Source organism: Daucus carota, chromosome 3 (assembly GCF_001625215.2).
Source record: "Daucus carota subsp. sativus chromosome 3, DH1 v3.0, whole genome shotgun sequence".
Lineage (NCBI taxonomy): Eukaryota > Viridiplantae > Streptophyta > Magnoliopsida > Apiales > Apiaceae > Daucus > Daucus carota.
The window spans coordinates 31,652,968-31,672,115 of NC_030383.2; the positions used below are offsets into that span (position 1 = coordinate 31,652,968).

At 40.2% G+C, this 19,148-nt stretch overlaps 2 non-coding genes across 2 annotated transcripts; both read right to left on the reverse strand.

Moving 5' to 3' along the window:
* Positions 1-630: 630 nt before the first annotated feature.
* LOC135151885 (small nucleolar RNA R71) lies at positions 631-737 on the reverse strand. The gene has a single exon (XR_010290792.1). It is a non-coding gene; the product is annotated as a small nucleolar RNA R71 (small nucleolar RNA).
* Positions 738-10,419: 9,682 nt separating this feature from the next.
* Positions 10,420-10,526, reverse strand: LOC135151813 (small nucleolar RNA R71). The gene has a single exon (XR_010290728.1). It is a non-coding gene; the product is annotated as a small nucleolar RNA R71 (small nucleolar RNA).
* Positions 10,527-19,148: the final 8,622 nt, after the last annotated feature.

The following is a 19,148-nucleotide window of genomic DNA, read 5'->3' on the forward strand; positions in this document are numbered from 1 at the left end:
ATGTCATTGGAAGGCCTGACCTAATGATCCATGATCCCTGCTGTAGCCTATATATATTCTCGTTCTCCTAAAGCTGAAAGACACACCAAAATGAATTAATCCTAGAGTCAGAGAGAGGCAGACGTTTTTCTCAAGGAGACAGCTAGGGTTTTGGGTTTTCGGAGCTTGAAGGAGAGGCACACCTTGGGAGATCGAAGGCCACACTTCGTCCAAGGAGAATCAAGGAATACAATAGAAGACGTGGATTTGAATCGCTTGCGCCGTAGCGATTAAGGTTAATATTCTGTTCGAACTTTTAATTAGTATCATAAAACGCAGGACCAAGGTCCATTGTTCCTACACACTTTTGAGATCAAACCGAGCACTATTCAGATGGTACAGAACTCAGTGCAGTTTGGGGGTTCTCCAACAGAGGATCCTAATATGCATATTCGGGATTTCATTGAGATCTGCGACACTTTCAAGTTCAATGGGGTTACTGATTAGGCCATCAAATTGAGGCTATTCCCATTTTCTCTGAGGGATAAAGCGAAAGGATGGTTGCATTCTCTTCCTACAGGATCTATTACGACATGGGAGGATCTGGCTCAGAAATTTCTCACTAAGTTCTTCCCTATTGCTAAAACAGCTGCAATCAGGAATGCTATTACTCAATTCTCTCAGCTGTCTGGTGAAACTTTATATGAAGCTTGGGAACGCTACAAGGAGATGCTTCGAAAGTGCCCACATCATGGGATGCCTGATTGGATGGTTATTAATTGCTTTTATAATGGTTTGGGTCCTCAATCGAGGCCAATGCTCGATGCTGCATCAGGTGGAGCTCTATGGGCTAAGAGCTATGATGAGGCTTATGAGTTGATCGAGATGATGGCTACGAATGAATATCAGAATCCTACTCAGCGTCTTCATCAGGGCAAAGCAGCAGGAATTCTAGATGTTGATGCTACTTCAGCCATAGCTGCTCAGCTTAAGGCTCTTACTATGAATGTGGATTCTTTGGCAAATCTAGGAAATCAGCAGCCACCTTCAGTCTGCGAGCTCTGTGCTGGAGCACATTCTTCGGATCAGTGTGCTATATCGAGCGAATCTACTCAGTTTGTGAGCAACTTTCAGAGGTCGCAACAACCAGCTCCGGCCACTTATCATCCCAATAATCGGAATCATCCGAATTTCAGCTGGAGCAATAATCAGAACTACATGCCACAACAGCAGCAACAGTTTCAGCAACAAGGATCTAGACTTTTTAACCCTTCTGGTCTTCAACAACAGTTTGCACCGAGGCAGCAATTCCATCCACCTGGATTCCAGCAACAAAATCATGGTGTGGCTGAACAGTCTTCCAATGAAAGATCAGAATTGGAAGAATTAAGACTAATGGTTAAAAGCCAATCAGTGTCAATCAAGACTTTGGAGAATCAGATTGGGCAAATTGCTAGTGCGTTGATTAATAGACCACAAGGAACTCTTCCTAGTGATACTGAGGCCAATCCGGGCAAGAAGGAAGTGAAGGAACAGGTACAGGCTGTCACCTTACGGTCCGGAAAGGTTACGAAGGATAAAGAATCAGCAACAGAGCGAAACAAGGAAGAGAGTGATCAACAGGTTGAAACGCCCGTGCTCTCATCTGAGTCTGATAGTGGAAAAACTGTTGTTGAAGCTGACAAGAATAAAATCAACGAGGAAGAAAGCAAGGATTCAGCCGAAAAGTCTAGCCCGAAAACTGATACTGGGGTCAAGCAAGTATATCCACCTCCCCCTTTTCCGAAGAGACTTCAGAAGCATAAGCTCGACAAGCAATTCTCCAAATTTCTAGAGGTTTTCAAGAAATTACAAATAAACATACCTTTTGTGGAGGCTCTAGAACAAATGCCGAGTTATTCTAAATTCATGAAAGGTATTCTTTCTCGAAAACTCAAACTTGAGGAATTGGAGACTGTAGCTTTGACCGAGGAGTGCAGTGCAGTGTTGCAGCAGAAATTGCCTCCGAAGCTGAAAGATCCGGGAAGTTTCACAATCCCGTGCACTATTGGAAAGATATCTTTCGACAAGTGCTTGTGTGATTTGGGAGCTAGCATCAATCTGATGCTGTTGTCTGTCTTCAAGAAACTTGGTCTGCCGGAGCCGAAACCTACAAACATGTACTTACAACTGGCTGATCGGTCCATCACATACCCGAGAGGTATAGTGGAAGATGTCTTGGTTAAGGTGGATAAGCTCATCTTCCCTGCTGATTTTGTCATTCTGGACTTTGAGGAGGATGAGAAGATTCCCATTATCTTGGGAAGGCCGTTCTTAGCTACAGGCCAAACTTTGATCGATGTGCAAAAGGGAGAGCTTAATATGAGAGCTCAAGATCAGAGTGTCACTTTTAAAGTATTCAACGCAATGAAATTTCCAACTGACGAAAAAGAATGCTTTAAGGTGGAGCCAATAGAAGCTGCAGCTCATCCGGAAATTGACCAAAGGCTGAAAACTGTCATATTAGAAAGGGTTATAACAGGTGAAGCTGAATTCGGAGATGAAGAGGAAGCAGAGCAACTTCAGTTCTTGAATGCATCTCCATGGAAGAGGAAGGTTGATATGCCATTCGAGTCTCAAGGAGTAACAGAGCTTAAAAATTTTCAGGAGCATCTTAAACCATCTATTGAAGAAGCTCCCATACTCGACCTCAAACTACCACCGGATCTCTTAAGTGATGTGCAGTTTAGAAGGTTGTCACGGTGCATAGATGACATGCATAACATTCACCGTCGTTTTGCAAAGGATTTGACTCAGGCTCTTGTGAGTGCTTTTCGAGCCATTGGTGTTGAGGTTGATTGGCCAGTGTTTGGAGATGGCATGGTATATTCACCACCTGATCCTCCACCCGAGGAGGGCGATCACTCGGACTCCTTCTAGGTACATTCGATCCTTTTTATCACCTTCAAGGAGGACATTGAACATTTTAAGTTTGGGGGTGGTAATCTAAGGACTAGTATATAATGTGTGCATATAAGTTGCATGTTGCATGTAGTTTAGCATATTATCTCATATTGTTTGCATATTAGTTCATTTTAGTTTGCATATTAGTTCATTTTCGTTTCGTTTTTTCTTATATATATGCTTGTGTTTAGGAGGTGTGAGTAGTTCATATAGTTGCATTTGCATTAATCTTGAAGTTGTTTTCCATGTTGATGTCCTATGATGAGTTTATGTGCATAAGTTCTTGGCTAGTAATCTTGATCATGTGTGATGCCTTGTTTCTTGGAAACTGCTTGTGTGAAAATTGTAATTCCACCTATGCTCTAGAGATAAGACTTAGACTAACTTATTTCTTGAGTCCTCACGTTGAGTCGGGCGTAGAATTAGGATTATTCCCCTTTTGAACTTAGAGTTTGTAAATCTTAAGTTTGGGGGAGTTAAGGGATGAATATGCCTTTCTAAAAAAAAGAATAAAAATTATCAGGTACTCCTTTGAGATCAATGGGTAAAATGCAATGTCATGTGAAAGGGACGATCCATGTACTTGTGCTGGTATTAAGTGCAAATGTATTAGAATAAGCAAATTCTTGGTGACTTTTCACAACCCTTGATTATTGGAGAATTACTTGATTAAAAAAAAGAGAAAGAAATAAGCGAAGTCGAATGGAGGTCGTGACTCACTTACACTGAGAAGCGTCCCAACCTTAGACTTAGCAAGAAAAAGAAAGAAAAAAATAGAAAAAAAAATAGGAAAGGCATAGGAATTCTTTAGTGACTCTAAATTGTAGTTGACTCTTTAGTAAAGAAGTGTTTAAGCCTGATTCTGATTAACGGCTCATAGTGAGGACTCTGTTGAAGTTTGATAGTTTTGTTTTGTTTCACTAGAGAGCATGCTAGCACACATGATGCACTTCACACTTGTAGTGGACGAGAACATGGCTAAGATGTGAACGAGATGAATACCGAGAATGTTGCATATTCTGAGGATGCTATGTTGACAAAGATTACACTTCATGATTTGAGTAGACATAGGCATATAGATGCATTCATGCATTGCATTAGTAGTTTGTGTGTGTGTCTATGCTTGAGGACAAGCATCGGTTTAAGTTTGGGGGTGTGATAAGTGGATTTCATATCCACTTGGAATGCCTTCGTTTCGACTTAAATTGATGATTTGGTCTCAAGTATGTGGTGTTTTTGATGTGTTCTTGTGGTGTTGTGTAGGTTTCCTAGAAGGAGGATGAAGGGTGGATTCAAGGCTAAAAGGTGGAAGAAACGGCGTAGGGATCGAGCGAGCAAGGAAGGAGAAAAGGGAAAGGAGGTTCCAAAAGCATTCGGGGCTGCCCAGATGGGGTCTCCACCCCACTTACAAGGTCTCCACCCCGTTCTGAAGAGGAAAAATCTGCCAAGATGGGGTCTCCACCCCACTGATGGGGTCTCCACCCCACTTCAGCAGAATAGAGGCTGCCAAGACGGGGTCTCCACCCCACTGACGGGGTCTCCACCCCATTCTGATGGGAGAAAAAGTCCAAATTGCCTATTCTTGATCCGTTTGAAGGCCCGATCGCTGTGGGACTTAAAGCAAAGCTCAAGGGAGAAGTCTAATAACCTAGAAACATTCGGAGAGCACGTGACGGCTAAAAAGAAGATCTAGTTTCATAATTTCATCTTTGTAATTCTTCGAAGTAGGCGTGATTGTGGATTCTCGTTCGGATTTGTTTCATAACTCTTACTCTAGTACTTCGTATTTGCTTTAGACATCTAGTATAATGTTTACATTCGAACCCATGATGATGAGTAGTTCGATTATGAACTAATCGTTGTCATGGGATTTTAGCGGATTTATCAATGAATTTCAGTAGTTAATTTGTCTTGTTCATATGTGATGGTTTGATTTCCTCGTATTGGTTGTGCTTATTCGTCTTGGATGCGTAGCTAACATCTAAGATTGATTGTTAATCTTTATTGATGCGACAGTGAATATATTGATTTAGAACTTGCCATGCGAGCATAGGTTTCGTGTTCGATAACATGACTTGTGATGTGATTTTACCCATCTTGCATCGCCCTGTGTAATCTTGATAGATAACTTGCTCTTCAACCGTTATGTTTTCAAATTCTATAGACATATAGGATATAAGTATAATTGGTGTCTGTTACCTTCTATCTTAAATGTGGATGTGTAGTAGTATGGTGCACGTATAACGACAATTAGCGTGTATCAGTCTCGTGTTATCTGATTAGTCATCAACCATTACAATCGAATAAGGTAGAACTCTGAATGAAGTTGTTAATGAAGCTAGAATCCCATGCTTTATTATCATTAGTAAATCGTTATTCTCTTAGTTGATAATTCTTAGTTTCATAATTCGAATCGAATTAGTTAAGTAGAAAACCAAAACCCAATTTGATACTTGTCTAAGCATTGAATAATAATCATACATTGGTGCATAAGTGCATATTTCTGAATACACCAGTCTCTGTGGGAACGAAGTTGAATTATATTCTATATTACTTGTGATCACGTATACTTGCGTGATTTTGTGCGAACAATGTTCAGATCCCTGCTCACTTCAGCGTTGGTTCCATAATACATTTCTTCTCCTCAGTGCTATAAACATTCATGCCTGGCATATAATGGTCTTAATTAATTAAATGTGCATGACTAAAACTTGAAAAGATATATTAGGTATCAAGGAGTTAGAGTAATATCCATATATATTCATATTTCTCTGTCTCTCTCATCTTAATTCAGTGAATATAAAAAACAGAGCTAATTCATTTAGGTAAAGTACATGGAATCATGGAACAAATAAATAAAGAAAAAAAGAAAAAGAAGTGAAATAGAAATTGTTCCCTAGGACCTCATAGAAAATCTGATAGGCGTATTACAGTGAAAAAGCCTCCTGCATCAACAAGTGGGTGAAGGCCAACAAAAACATTACAATCATGCCTTAGTTCTAAATTTGCAGCAATCGCAGGAAAGTAGGACTAAGTTAGCTAGCTGAATTTATTAAAATTAGTTTTCTTCATTCTTACATAACTTTCATAATGTTAGGCCTTGACTTGATCAATAGAGTTTAAGCGGAATTTTATCTATTGTTCAATCAAATGTTGAATACTCTATTATTGACAACAAACAAGATTCAAATTGACTCAGCTCTTATTGATCACTATAAGAACTATTACAATACTCTCTCAACATAAATAACATTCTCAAGAGCTGCTAGGTTACACAAAAATTACTCGTGTTGTGCTCCTTACTCGTATCTTCGTAAGACCTAATAATCTGTGTTTATATAGTACCCAGCTTTTACAATTACCAACTTGATTTACTCAAACAAAGGTGTATATCTATAAATAAGCTATATCATATCAATCTTCTTTCTTTCCTTCTCAAACTCATCTCCATATACTGATTGTACTCGATACTGATCAAGTATCCGCTTGCTCATGCGGTTCCATCAGTTGCTGATGCGGCCATCAGTTTCCGTCAACTGCATTGTTTTGTGTTGCATCATTGTGATGATCTCCTGATGCATAAATGAATCTTTCTATGTAACAATCTCCCTCAATTTATACTTTGTTAAATAAAGCATAAATACAACTGATTCATTGATTCCAAAACTTCTTCAAAATTTGTGAAGTAAGTCATATCATCATCATGAGTTTGAATTCTTTGTACCTTTGTGTTTCAAGATTGATTTCTGCGTTTGTTCTCTGATAGCTTGTTTATAGCTTCCATTGATTCCTTCTTTTTTCCTGTTAGTAATTTCCGCTTTCTTCTGTACATCTGAAAACTCTGTTCTCAAATTCTTGATATCTTATGTGCTTCTGAAAACTTTGTTTAGTTCTAATCCGAATACATAATAACCACTTGTATTGATTTACCAGTAGCTACCACTTGAATATATCAGATTCTAATACTCGATCTACATAGTAGTTTCCAGCTTCATCTTCATAGATTATAATCTGAATTTTCTAATTTTCAGCTCTTACCAATCATTTAAATTTCAGCTTCCACTTGACTTTTATTTTAAGTTGAATAACAACACCACTTAATATTTTTGTTCAGACAATAATAAACAATTTTTTTCCAGCTTCGTTATAAGATTCTTTTGATCATTTGTAAGCTTCATATTATTTTGAACTCCTTCTCCCCCTTTTTGGCAATCATTGACCAGAGTGAGTGTTCAATCTATCAACAAGAATAAGAATCTGTATATGCAAAAATTTGTTATAAAATCCTAAATCTCGCTATTCTTTTCACATGATGTAATCACTTCTCACAGTCATACTTATTATTACTATAAAGAGTAATATCTAATCTCTCATATGCATAAGACAAGAAAAGGGAAAATGTCATAGCGTTGTAGTTGTTAGTTTTTATCAGGAGTCTATACTTTTTAGCTTATGTTTATAACTTTTTTCCTTTATGTTTTGAAAGAGGAAATATTTTGCTTGGGCGTAAATTTTGCTGCAAGGAAGCGGGGGAGAAAAATGGCTATGGTAACACTTTTTCACCAAACAGGATCGTAACTAAAATCGGTTCTACCATAGGGGTCTAGGGTAACACTTTTTCATTTTTTAGTTACACCTGAAAAAGTGTAACCATATACCTCTACGCCTACACTTTGTTTTGTTTTGGTAACACTAAAAGAGCTGTAACTATAGGTCTATAGTAACACCATTTGTGCTACTGTAACACTAAACTTTAAAAACTAAGTTATCAATGGCAACATCTTGTTAGTTATAGTTACACTTTTATATAAACCTTTTCTACCTTTACCTACGTTTTTTTAAATCTTTACCAACAGTTTTTGATATTTAGCAACAGAGAAATATGAACCATTTACAATAATACCTACACTTTACAAAAACTCTTTGCCAACACTTTACAGAAAAAAGAAAAGGCAATAGCACTTCCCATTTCAAATTTACCAACCAATATTCAGCGACAAACACAATCCAAATACAAAAAACGGAGGTCCAAGCCAACCAACTAGCAACCATACCAATATAAGTACTAGTGCATAAAACTAAAACTAACTTAGGTATTACATCAAGATTATAAGTTAATTACTGGCCAGGTGCAATATAAAATCTAACTATACTTGGAAATTGAAATTCGAGCTTGCTTCCTCAATGTAAGAAGATTGCAGTGTGTTCTGGACAGGTGTCCCCATCCTGTGTACCTGTTGCTGCTTTTGATGTGGCTGTCTCGCTATAAATAGAGGCTCAAATTGCGCATTAGAAGAAGACCCGAAATGAGCCACGTGCCTTTACTGTGGATGTCCTGCAACAATGATAAGTGGTATTTATACACACTTATAGGCCTTCATTTCCGCTTAAATTGGTTGGTTGTACTTAAGTGTTTAGTGTCTTTTGATGTGTTTTTATTGTTTTTCTGTGCAGGTCACGAGTTGAGGTGATGAAGTGATTTTCTATCATTTTAGGTCGTTTTTGGTGCATTATTTGCAAGAATAGAGAATTGTGGATTCATCACGACTTGGGATTTTGTGGGTACATCTTCTACAAACCCTCACGAGAGCACACTCGTCCACTAGAGCTATCTAGGGGTTTAAAGGGCTTGTTGCATATGCTAAATGCAACCGTGATCACCTACGGAAGTGGTACTAGAAGCGAGGAAGGACATACACGCGAGAACGAGCGAGAAACGAAGAAACAGGGCCAACAGTGCAGACAGTAGCGCGCCCGCGCTACTTGTTAGCGCGCCCGCGCTACAGACTGCAACCACTAGCGCGCCTGCGCTAAGTTAGCGCGGCCGCGCCCAGCAGAACTTCCCCGGGCCGATTTTTACAGCTTTTTAGTGGATTTTCGCAGCGGTCGAGGCCCGTGTGACTTGGTCAATGTATTTTTTATTTCTCGTGTGTAAAACCCTAGCCGTATAGAAGTAGTTTTAGTAGAGAATAATATCGTAATTTAGTTTAATAATCGAAGCACATTATCAGTTGTATTAGATCGTTCTTCGCGAGGAAGTGACAGTTTCGAGCGAGATCGTGAACTTCAATCTGTAACGTGTGATCTTTATTATTAATTCAAGCATTTTTATTCTATTTAATTCTTGTCTTTTATTTATCATGTTTTCATTAGAAACCATGATGTCGATTAGTTCGATTATGAACTAACCGCCTTCATGGGATTCTAATGGATTTATCGATGTAGTTTAGTAACGAGATTGTTGGATTGATTTTGTGATGTACGTTGATTTCTTTGCATGAGCCGTACTTATTCTTCTTAGGAGAGTAGCTAACTTCTAAGTTGTTTGTTAATTCTTTCTGAAGCGAGAGTGGATGATTGAATTTAGAACTATGCCATGTAAACATAGGATTATGTGAATGAACATAATTTGTGATAGACTTGAACTATTTTTATCACCCTGTGTAATCACGATAGACGACTTGTTATTAAACCTCTCTGCTTACACTACCGCTATAGAGATATAGGGTCTGAGCTTTGTTGGTGTCCATGAGATTTCTGTCTTAATTGCGGATTTTGATTGGTATGATATGTGTGCAACGAGAGTTGGCATGTATTACTTTCGTGTTGTCTGATTAGGATCAACAGTCGCATGTTAATCAGTAATTTCAATTCTAGATGAATTCGATAATGAAGTTAGAATCCCATGTGTTTTCCTATTCTGAATTTGATTAGTAATTTTAGTTATTAGTATAAAAGAAACCAATCCTTGTTAATTGTCTTAGCAGTGATAATTGATCATACATTGTTGCATAGGTGCGTATTCTTAATTCACCAGTCTCTGTGGGAACGAACAAATATATTACTTATGATCACGTGCGCTTGCGTGTAGATTTCACCGAACAAGTTTTTGGCGCCGCTGCCGGGGACTCGGTGTTAATTAATTAGTTTATGTACTTGTTATCAGTGTGCATTAAAATTCACTGACTAGGATTCTATTCTCTTCTCACTTTTCTTCTTTTCTTTATTTCAGGTACTTGGATCGCGTTTATGCAAACACGTTCTCAGACCCGTAAGAAAGCAATTGATTCATCTTCTACTTCTTCTTCTGATTCTGAAACAATGACAGAACCTGAAGCACAACCAGACAGCAAGGCATTGAAGGATTTCTCTATGCCAAAGATCGATGATATCCAATCAAGCATTGTCAGGCCTGCAATCGCAGCCAAAGCCTTTGAAATCAAACCAGGAACTATTCAAATGGTCCAGAACTCGGTACAGTATGGGGGTTCTCCTACTGAAGACCCTAATATGCATATACGGAATTTTATAGAGATCTGTGACACTTTCAAATTTAATGACGTCTCTGATGAGGCTGTGAAGCTAAGACTTTTCCCATTTTCACTGAAGGATAAGGCCAAGGGATGGTTACATTCTTTACCATCTGGTTCGATTACTACATGGGAAGATCTAGCTCAGAAATTTCTCACTAAATTCTTCCCCATGGCAAAGACTGCTGCGCTACGAAATGCTCTATCTCAGTTCTCTCAACAATCAGGAGAAACATTCTGTGAAGCCTGGGAGAGGTATAAAGAGATGCTAAGAAAGTGTCCCCACCATGGTATGCCGGATTGGATGCAAATAAACAGTTTCTACAATGGTCTTGGACCTCAATCCAGACCTATGCTTGATGCTGCTTCTGGAGGTGCGCTATGGGCTAAGAGTTATGAAGAAGCTTATGATCTTATTGAAATGATGGAGGCTAATGAATATCAGAACCCTACTCAAAGACTTACTCAAGGGAAAGTAGCCGGAATTCTTGATCTTGACACGTCTACAGCTATAGCAGCTCAACTTAAAGCTCTCACGATGAAAGTCGATTCTCTGGCTCACCAAGGAATTCAACAGCCAATCATTATTTGCGAATTATGTGCTGGTACTCATGCTACTGATCAGTGTGCCATTTCTAGTGAATCAGCACAATTTGTGAGCAACTTTCAGAGAGGTCAACAGCCTGCTCCAGCTACTTATCATCCTAACAACCGAAATCATCCTAATTTCAGCTGGAGTAATAACCAGGGGTATAACCAACCTCAACAAGGATTTCAACAAGGACCTAAACAGTACAGTCAGGCTGGGATTTCACAACAGTATGCACCTAAACAACCATATCACCCGCCGGGATTTCAGAATCATGGGCAATCAGCTAACGAAAGGTCTGACATGGAAGAACTAAGGCTCATGTACAAGAGTCAGGCAGTAACTTTAAAAGCTTTGGAGACACAAGTCGGTCAGTTAGCTAATGCTTTACTGAACAGACCACAGGGGAATCTCCCTAGTGATACAGAGGTACCAGGTAAGAGGGACCCTAAAGAGCAAGTCCAATCCATTACGCTGAGATCTGGAAAAACTACAACAGGGCCTGCCTCAACATTAGTACAAGATCAGGGTGATGAACCGCAAGAAATTCCAGCAGAACTTCCTTCAAACACAATTGGAATCAACTCTACTGTTGAAAAAGATAAGGCTATCCCTACAGCTGCTCCGGTGTCAAAACCATTATACCCACCACCTCCATTTCCTAGGAGGTTAAAAAAACAGCAGCTGGATAAGCAATTTGGTAAATTCCTTGAAGTGTTCAAAAAGCTTCACATCAACATCCCGTTTGCTGAAGCACTCGAGCAAATGCCTAGCTATGCCAAGTTTATGAAGGGTATTCTTTCAAAAAAGCTAAGGCTCGAGGAGTTAGAGACAGTGGCTTTAACGGAGGAATGTAGTGCTGTGCTTCAACAGAAATTACCACCTAAGCTTAAAGATCCGGGAAGTTTCACTATCCCTTGCACTATTGGGAAGTTCTCTTTTGATAAGTGTCTGTGCGACTTGGGAGCTAGCATCAATCTGATGCCCTTATCTATCTTCACACAACTTGGCCTACCCGAGCTCAAGCCGACAAACATGTCTTTACAGCTGGCTGATCGTTCGATCACATATCCGAGGGGTATAATTGAAGATGTGCTAGTCAAGGTTGATCAATTAATATTTCCAGCTAACTTCGTGATTCTTGACTTTGAAGAAGACAAAAGGATTCCTATCATCTTGGGTAGACCCTTCTTAGCCACCGGGCAAACATTGATCGATGTCCAAAAAGGGGAACTTACAATGAGAATACAAGATCAGACGGTCACGTTCAACGTATTCAATGCAATGAAATTACCAACCGATGAGGAATCTTGTTTCAGTATGGATGTACTTGATACTACGGCAGAAGCTAATAGCCAAAGGGTTTTACAGGATGATGTATTGGAAGCAATCCTTACCAATGATGAGAAATGGGACAGTGAAGAAGAATTGGAAGAAATCCATCATCTTAACTCATCACCTTGGAGAAGGAATTTTGAACCACCTGTCGAATCTCTTGGCTTAGAAGAATTAAAGGAAGATCACAAACCACTACAACCATCAGTGATCGAAGCACCTAAACTTGAACTTAAACCGTTACCGGATCACTTGAGGTATGCTTTTCTTGGTGAACGTTCTACTCTTCCTGTTATTATTGCAGCTAACTTGTCAGGTGAGGAAGAGGAAAAACTTTTGAGGGTGCTAAGGGAATTCAAAACAGCAATTGGGTGGACTATAGCTGATATCAAGGGAATCAGTCCATCATTTTGTCAGCACAAAATTCTTATTGAAGAAGGAAGCAAACCTTCAGTGGAACAACAAAGAAGGTTAAATCCTATCATGAAGGAGGTTGTAAAGAAAGAGATTCTTAAATGGCTCGATGCAGGTATCATATATCCAATTTCTGACAGCTCATGGGTGAGCCCAGTACAATGCGTGCCTAAGAAAGGAGGAATGACAGTAGTAGCCAACGAAAAAGGGGAACTCATCTCAACTAGAACTGTCACGGGTTGGAGGATTTGCATGGACTACAGAAAGCTGAATAAAGCTACAAGAAAAGATCACTTCCCTCTGCCTTTTATTGATCAGATGCTTGACAGGTTGGCTGGCCATGATTTCTATTGTCTGTTAGATGGGTATTCTGGCTATAATCAGATTGCTATTTCTCCGGAAGATCAAGAAAAGACAACCTTTACATGCCCTTATGGTACTTTCGCATTCCGAAGAGTACCTTTTGGTTTATGTGGTGCACCAGCCACTTTTCAAAGGTGCATGATGGCAATATTCTCAGAGATGATCGGCATCAATGTGGAGGTATTCATGGACGACTTTTCTGTATTTGGAACATCTTATGACGAATGCCTCACAAATCTTAGAATGGTTCTTAAGCGCTGTGTGGAAACTAATCTGATTCTCAATTGGGAAAAATGTCATTTCATGGTGCAAGAAGGAATCATATTGGGGCATAAGGTATCTGCCAAGGGACTAGAAGTCGATAAAGCGAAGGTGGAAACAATTAAAAATCTTCCTCCACCACTTTCAGTCAAAGGCATCCGAAGCTTCCTTGGTCATGCAGGTTTCTATCGGAGGTTCATCAAGGATTTCTCGAAAATTTCTAAACCTCTTTGCAATCTGTTAGAGAAAGACATTCCATTCAAATTTGATGAGGAGTGCTTGGAAGCATTTGAAATCTTGAAAAAGAAGTTGACATCAGCACCTATCATCACTGCACCTGATTGGAGTAAACCATTCGAATTAATGTGTGATGCCAGTGATTATGCTGTAGGAGCTGTACTGGGCCAACGAACAAGCAATGTGTTTCATGTTATCTACTATGCCAGCAAAACATTAAATGATGCACAATTGAACTACACTACTACTGAAAAAGAACTTCTAGCTATTGTCTTTAGCTTTGAGAAGTTCAGGTCTTATCTTCTTGGAACAAAGGTAGTGGTATATACTGATCATGCAGCCATTCGATATCTCATCTCAAAGAAGGATTCTAAACCAAGACTAATTCGCTGGGTTTTATTGCTCCAAGAATTTGATGTGGAAATTAAAGATCGAAAGGGCACAGAAAATCAGGTAGCGGATCATTTATCCAGACTAGAAGATCACAGCAAACAAACTACCGACAACACTCTAATCAATGAATTCTTCCCAGACGAACAGTTGTTTGGAGTTGAGGCAGAAGAGCCATGGTTTGCTGACATTGTAAATTATCTGGTGAGTAAGGTCATTCCTCCAGAATTCTCTTATGCTCAACGCAAGAAATTCCTTCACGATGTGAAATGGTATATTTGGGATGAACCCTTTCTGTTTAAACAAGGAGTCGATCAGATTCTCAGACGGTGTATTCCTAATAATGAAGTTGAGGGAGTTTTGCGCGAGTGCCATTCCACTGGTTATGGGGGCCATTATAGCGGAGAGAAGACAGCAAAGAGGGTACTTCAAGCAGGTTTTTACTGGCCAACTCTGTTTAAAGATGCTCATCAATTTGTGTTGGGTTGCGATCGATGTCAACGTACAGGTAATATTTCTAGGAGGAATGAAATGCCTCTTAAAATGCTTTTGGAAGTCGAAATATTTGATGTTTGGGGTATTGACTTTATGGGACCGTTCGTCTCGTCTTGCAACAACCAGTATATTCTATTAGCAGTTGATTACGTGTCTAAATGGGTGGAGGTAAAAGCCTTACCTACAAATGATGCTAAGGTGGTCTTGCAATTTCTACAAAAACAAATCTTTACCCGTTTCGGAGTCCCTAGAGTCATTATCAGTGATGAAGGCTCTCATTTCTGCAATCGGAAATTCACAACCTTGATGACGAGGTATAATATCAATCATCGGGTTGCTACTGCTTATCATCCTCAAACGAATGGTCAAGCTGAAGTGTCTAACAGAGAGATTAAACGCATATTAGAGAAGGTGGTTAACCCTTCTAGGAAAGACTGGTCCTTGCGATTAGACGAGGCTGCTTGGGCTTATCGAACAGCTTACAAAACACCATTGGGTACTTCTCCATTTCAGTTAGTGTTTGGGAAAGCTTGTCACTTACCAGTAGAATTGGAACATAAAGCTTATTGGGCACTAAAGAAGTTGAATTTCGACTTACAATTAGCTGGAGAGAAACGCATGATTCAACTCAATGAGTTGGAGGAGTTCCGCCTCCGTGCTTATGAAAATAACAAACTCTACAAAGAAAAGGTGAAAAGATTGCATGATCAGCGGTTGATACAAAAATCTTTTGTAGTAGGTCAATTGTTTCTATTGTATAACTCTCGGTTGAAGCTGTTTCCAGGGAAACTCAAGTCACGCTGGTCAGGGCCATTTACGGTCAAGACTGTATTTCCCCACGGTGCAGTAGAAATCTATGCCAAATCACCGGATGAATCATTTAAGGTTAATGGTCAACGGTTGAAACCTTACTTTGGCGGAAATGTGAATCGTGAGGTACAAACCACGATTCTTCAGTCGGAATCGGATTAATTCTGGACTTCACGTCGAGCTAACGACGTTAAACAAGCGCTTCGTGGGAGGCAACCCACGCATTGGAACCACATTGTACCATTGTAAACCTCAAAAACACGAAAATCGAGAAAATCAGCCTCCGGGGTCAGACACTAGCGCGCCCGCGCTAGTGTCAGCGCGCCCGCGCTAAGTTGCACAGCGCGCCCGCGCTACACTTAGCGCGGCCGCGCTACTGACTGCAGAGGCTGGCGAATTTTCTCCCAAAAATATTTTCTTTTCGTTTTTAAAAGCCCACAATCCTAATTTTGCATGCCTAGCCCGAAATACATCTTATTAAACCCTAACTCAGCTCTCCAATCCTTATATAAACACAAAACCCATCTCCAAATCCCATTATAATTCTTTAAACCCTAATATATATACACATCCATACACACAACCTTCATCCAATCTCTCAAACCCACTACACACAAACCTCTTGCAACTCTAAATCTCTACCAATGGCACCCAAAAGAGCCCGAAGATCACAAGGAACAAGCACCCAAGCCCCTACATCTAGCGATTCTTCCTCGATGGGTGAGGTTGAGTTTACTTCCGATGGAGCACGAACCGAGTTTCAACGGCTTATGAATAAGTCGTTAGTCAAGGAGAGGGGATTCTTACCCACGGCGGAAGATGGTGAGCTTTTGAACATGGTTCAAGAGCGGGGTTGGGAGTCTTTTTGCGAGGCTCCGGAGGCGGTTCCCTTGGCTATTATTCGAGAGTTTTATGCTAATGCCAAGGAGAATCGCGATGGATTCACGGTGGTGCGGGGAATCCGAGTTGATTATAGTGCGGAGGCGATCCGTAGAGTGATTGGGGGACGTGCCAAGCGCCGTAATGAAGAAGATTGGGTTGTTGAGAGGATTGGGCGTGCCAAACGCCGGTTTGATGATGATCCGATTGATCTTGAGCGGTTGGTGTATGACATGTGTGTACCGGACACGCATTGGAAGATGACTGCACCTCCTTTGCCGGCACATGTTTCTTTTCCTGCAGCCGCTTTGAACCGGTATGCGAAGGCATGGAATGCCTTCATCTGTGCTAATATCATGCCATCTTCTCATGGGCTTGAGGTGACAGTGGATAGAGCGATTCTGCTCTTTGGGATTGTCTCAGCCAAGTATATTGATCTGGGACATGTTATTCATCAGGGGATGCTGAGGTTCTTACGGGGAGGAACCACTGGTGCCATTCCATATGGCACAATTGTTACGAAGCTCTGTCGATCAAGCGGTGTTCGTTGGCCAGCCAACGAGCAACTACAGTTGCCGGGAACACCTATTGATCATTCGGCGATCAGTCGGATGACGGAGTGGGATGGAGGAGTTCCCCACCCTCGAGGCCTCGGGTACATATATGATGAGGTGCCAGGGGGACGTCCAGCATTTGTGAGGAGGGAGCAGCCTAGAGCTTCTGGAGCTGGTACTTCACAGACGGAGAGGAGCTCCGAACCGATGGGAGATGCTCATTATCGCCGCCTAGCGAGACGGATGGATACCATGCATGACATCCACCAGAGGTTCGCTTTTGACTTGACACAGGCTCTAGGTAGTGCTTTCCAGGCACAGGGGGTCACAGTTCAGTGGCCAGTATTCGGAGCAGGGATGCAGTATCCTCCACCTGATTCACCTCCAGCAGAGGAGGGGGAGGACTCGGACTCCGAGTAGGTATGTGGGTGCTCTAGCCTTTTTATCACTTTCAATGGGGACATTGAAAATTTTAAGTTTGGGGGTGGTAATCTAAGGAAGAGCATATTATTATGTAGTTTATTATTGCATGTGTTAGTTAGTTCATGTAGTTCACACGTTTTTTTTCATGTAGTTCACACGTTTTTTATTTTGCTTTGATTATTTCTCACGTTTTTCTATTTTTCTCATATTTTTTTTTTTATTATTTTTACATGTTTAGTAGTAATTGTCGTAGCTAGTATCACGAGCATTTGCATGAATTATGAAGTTAAGCCAAGTTAATTGCCTATGATGAGTTATGTGCGTAGTTCTTGATTAGTAATTTCAATTGCAATGCTAGGTTAGTACTTGGAAATTGCTTGTGTTGGAAATTGTAATTCACATATGTTCTTGAGATAGGATTTAGACGAAATTCCATGAATTCTAGGATTGAGTTGGACACCCTTCAGCTTAGGTCTGTAAATCTTAAGTTTGGGGGAACTGAGGAGTAGATATGCCTTTCTAAAAAAAAAAATAAAATAAAATAAATAGAAAAGAAAAGAAAAGAAAAAAAAATATAATAGTAGTAATAAATTCACTAGAAAAATAAGTGGTATAATTAACTAGGTTGAGCTCATTAGTACTCGAGTAATTAAGTCTGAGGGGACTTTGTGCCTAGCAACCTAAAGCCCTCGTGGTTTGGGATTGTTGACCCAACACTCGCTACATGGGTACTAGTGCATAAATCTTTAGGGATCTCAACCATTGCACGGTTAAATAAACCACTAAAATAGAGTGAATAATTGGTGTGTGAAGTCTTGTGGTGTTCGTAACGCATTTACACTGCGAAGCGCTCTGACCTTAGACCAAGCAATTAATCACCAATAGAAAAAAAAATAGTGCATAAAATAGAAGGGTGTGGACATTCTTTGGGACCTTGGCTTTTAGTTGGACGTGAGTGACGGGGTGTTAGTTTTAAACTTTTACGATTCTTGATTGGGATTCTGTGGGAGTAGTAGTTTTTGTCTTGTCTCAATAAAAGAGCATGCTTGCACACACTGGCACTCCACACTTGTAAATAGAAGAGTAATTGACTTGGTAGCGAGAGAAGTGAAATTTGAGAACATTAGCACAATCTGAGGTATTATAATTGGCAAGACAATTACTTCATAGTTTACTCATTCATCACGTAGTTGCATTCATGCATTGCATTGTATTATTGTATAGTGTCGTTGACGCTTGAGGACAAGCATCAGTTTAAGTTTGGGGGTGTGATAAGTGGTATTTATACACACTTATAGGCCTTCATTTCCGCTTAAATTGGTTGGTTGTACTTAAGTGTTTAGTGTCTTTTGATGTGTTTTTATTGTTTTTCTGTGCAGGTCACGAGTTGAGGTGATGAAGTGATTTTCTATCATTTTAGGTCGTTTTTGGTGCATTATTTGCAAGAATAGAGAATTGTGGATTCATCACGACTTGGGATTTTGTGGGTACATCTTCTACAAACCCTCACGAGAGCACACTCGTCCACTAGAGCTATCTAGGGGTTTAAAGGGCTTGTTGCATATGCTAAATGCAACCGTGATCACCTACGGAAGTGGTACTAGAAGCGAGGAAGGACATACACGCGAGAACGAGCGAGAAACGAAGAAACAGGGCCAACAGTGCAGACAGTAGCGCGCCCGCGCTACTTGTTAGCGCGCCCGCGCTACAGACTGCAACCACTAGCGCGCCTGCGCTAAGTTAGCGCGGCCGCGCCCAGCAGAACTTCCCCGGGCCGATTTTTACAGCTTTTTAGTGGATTTTCGCAGCGGTCGAGGCCCGTGTGACTTGGTCAATGTATTTTTTATTTCTCGTGTGTAAAACCCTAGCCGTATAGAAGTAGTTTTAGTAGAGAATAATATCGTAATTTAGTTTAATAATCGAAGCACATTATCAGTTGTATTAGATCGTTCTTCGCGAGAAAGTGACAGTTTCGAGCGAGATCGTGAACTTCAATCTGTAACGTGTGATCTTTATTATTAATTCAAGCATTTTTATTCTATTTAATTCTTGTCTTTTATTTATCATGTTTTCATTAGAAACCATGATGTCGATTAGTTCGATTATGAACTAACCGCCTTCATGGGATTCTAATGGATTTATCGATGTAGTTTAGTAACGAGATTG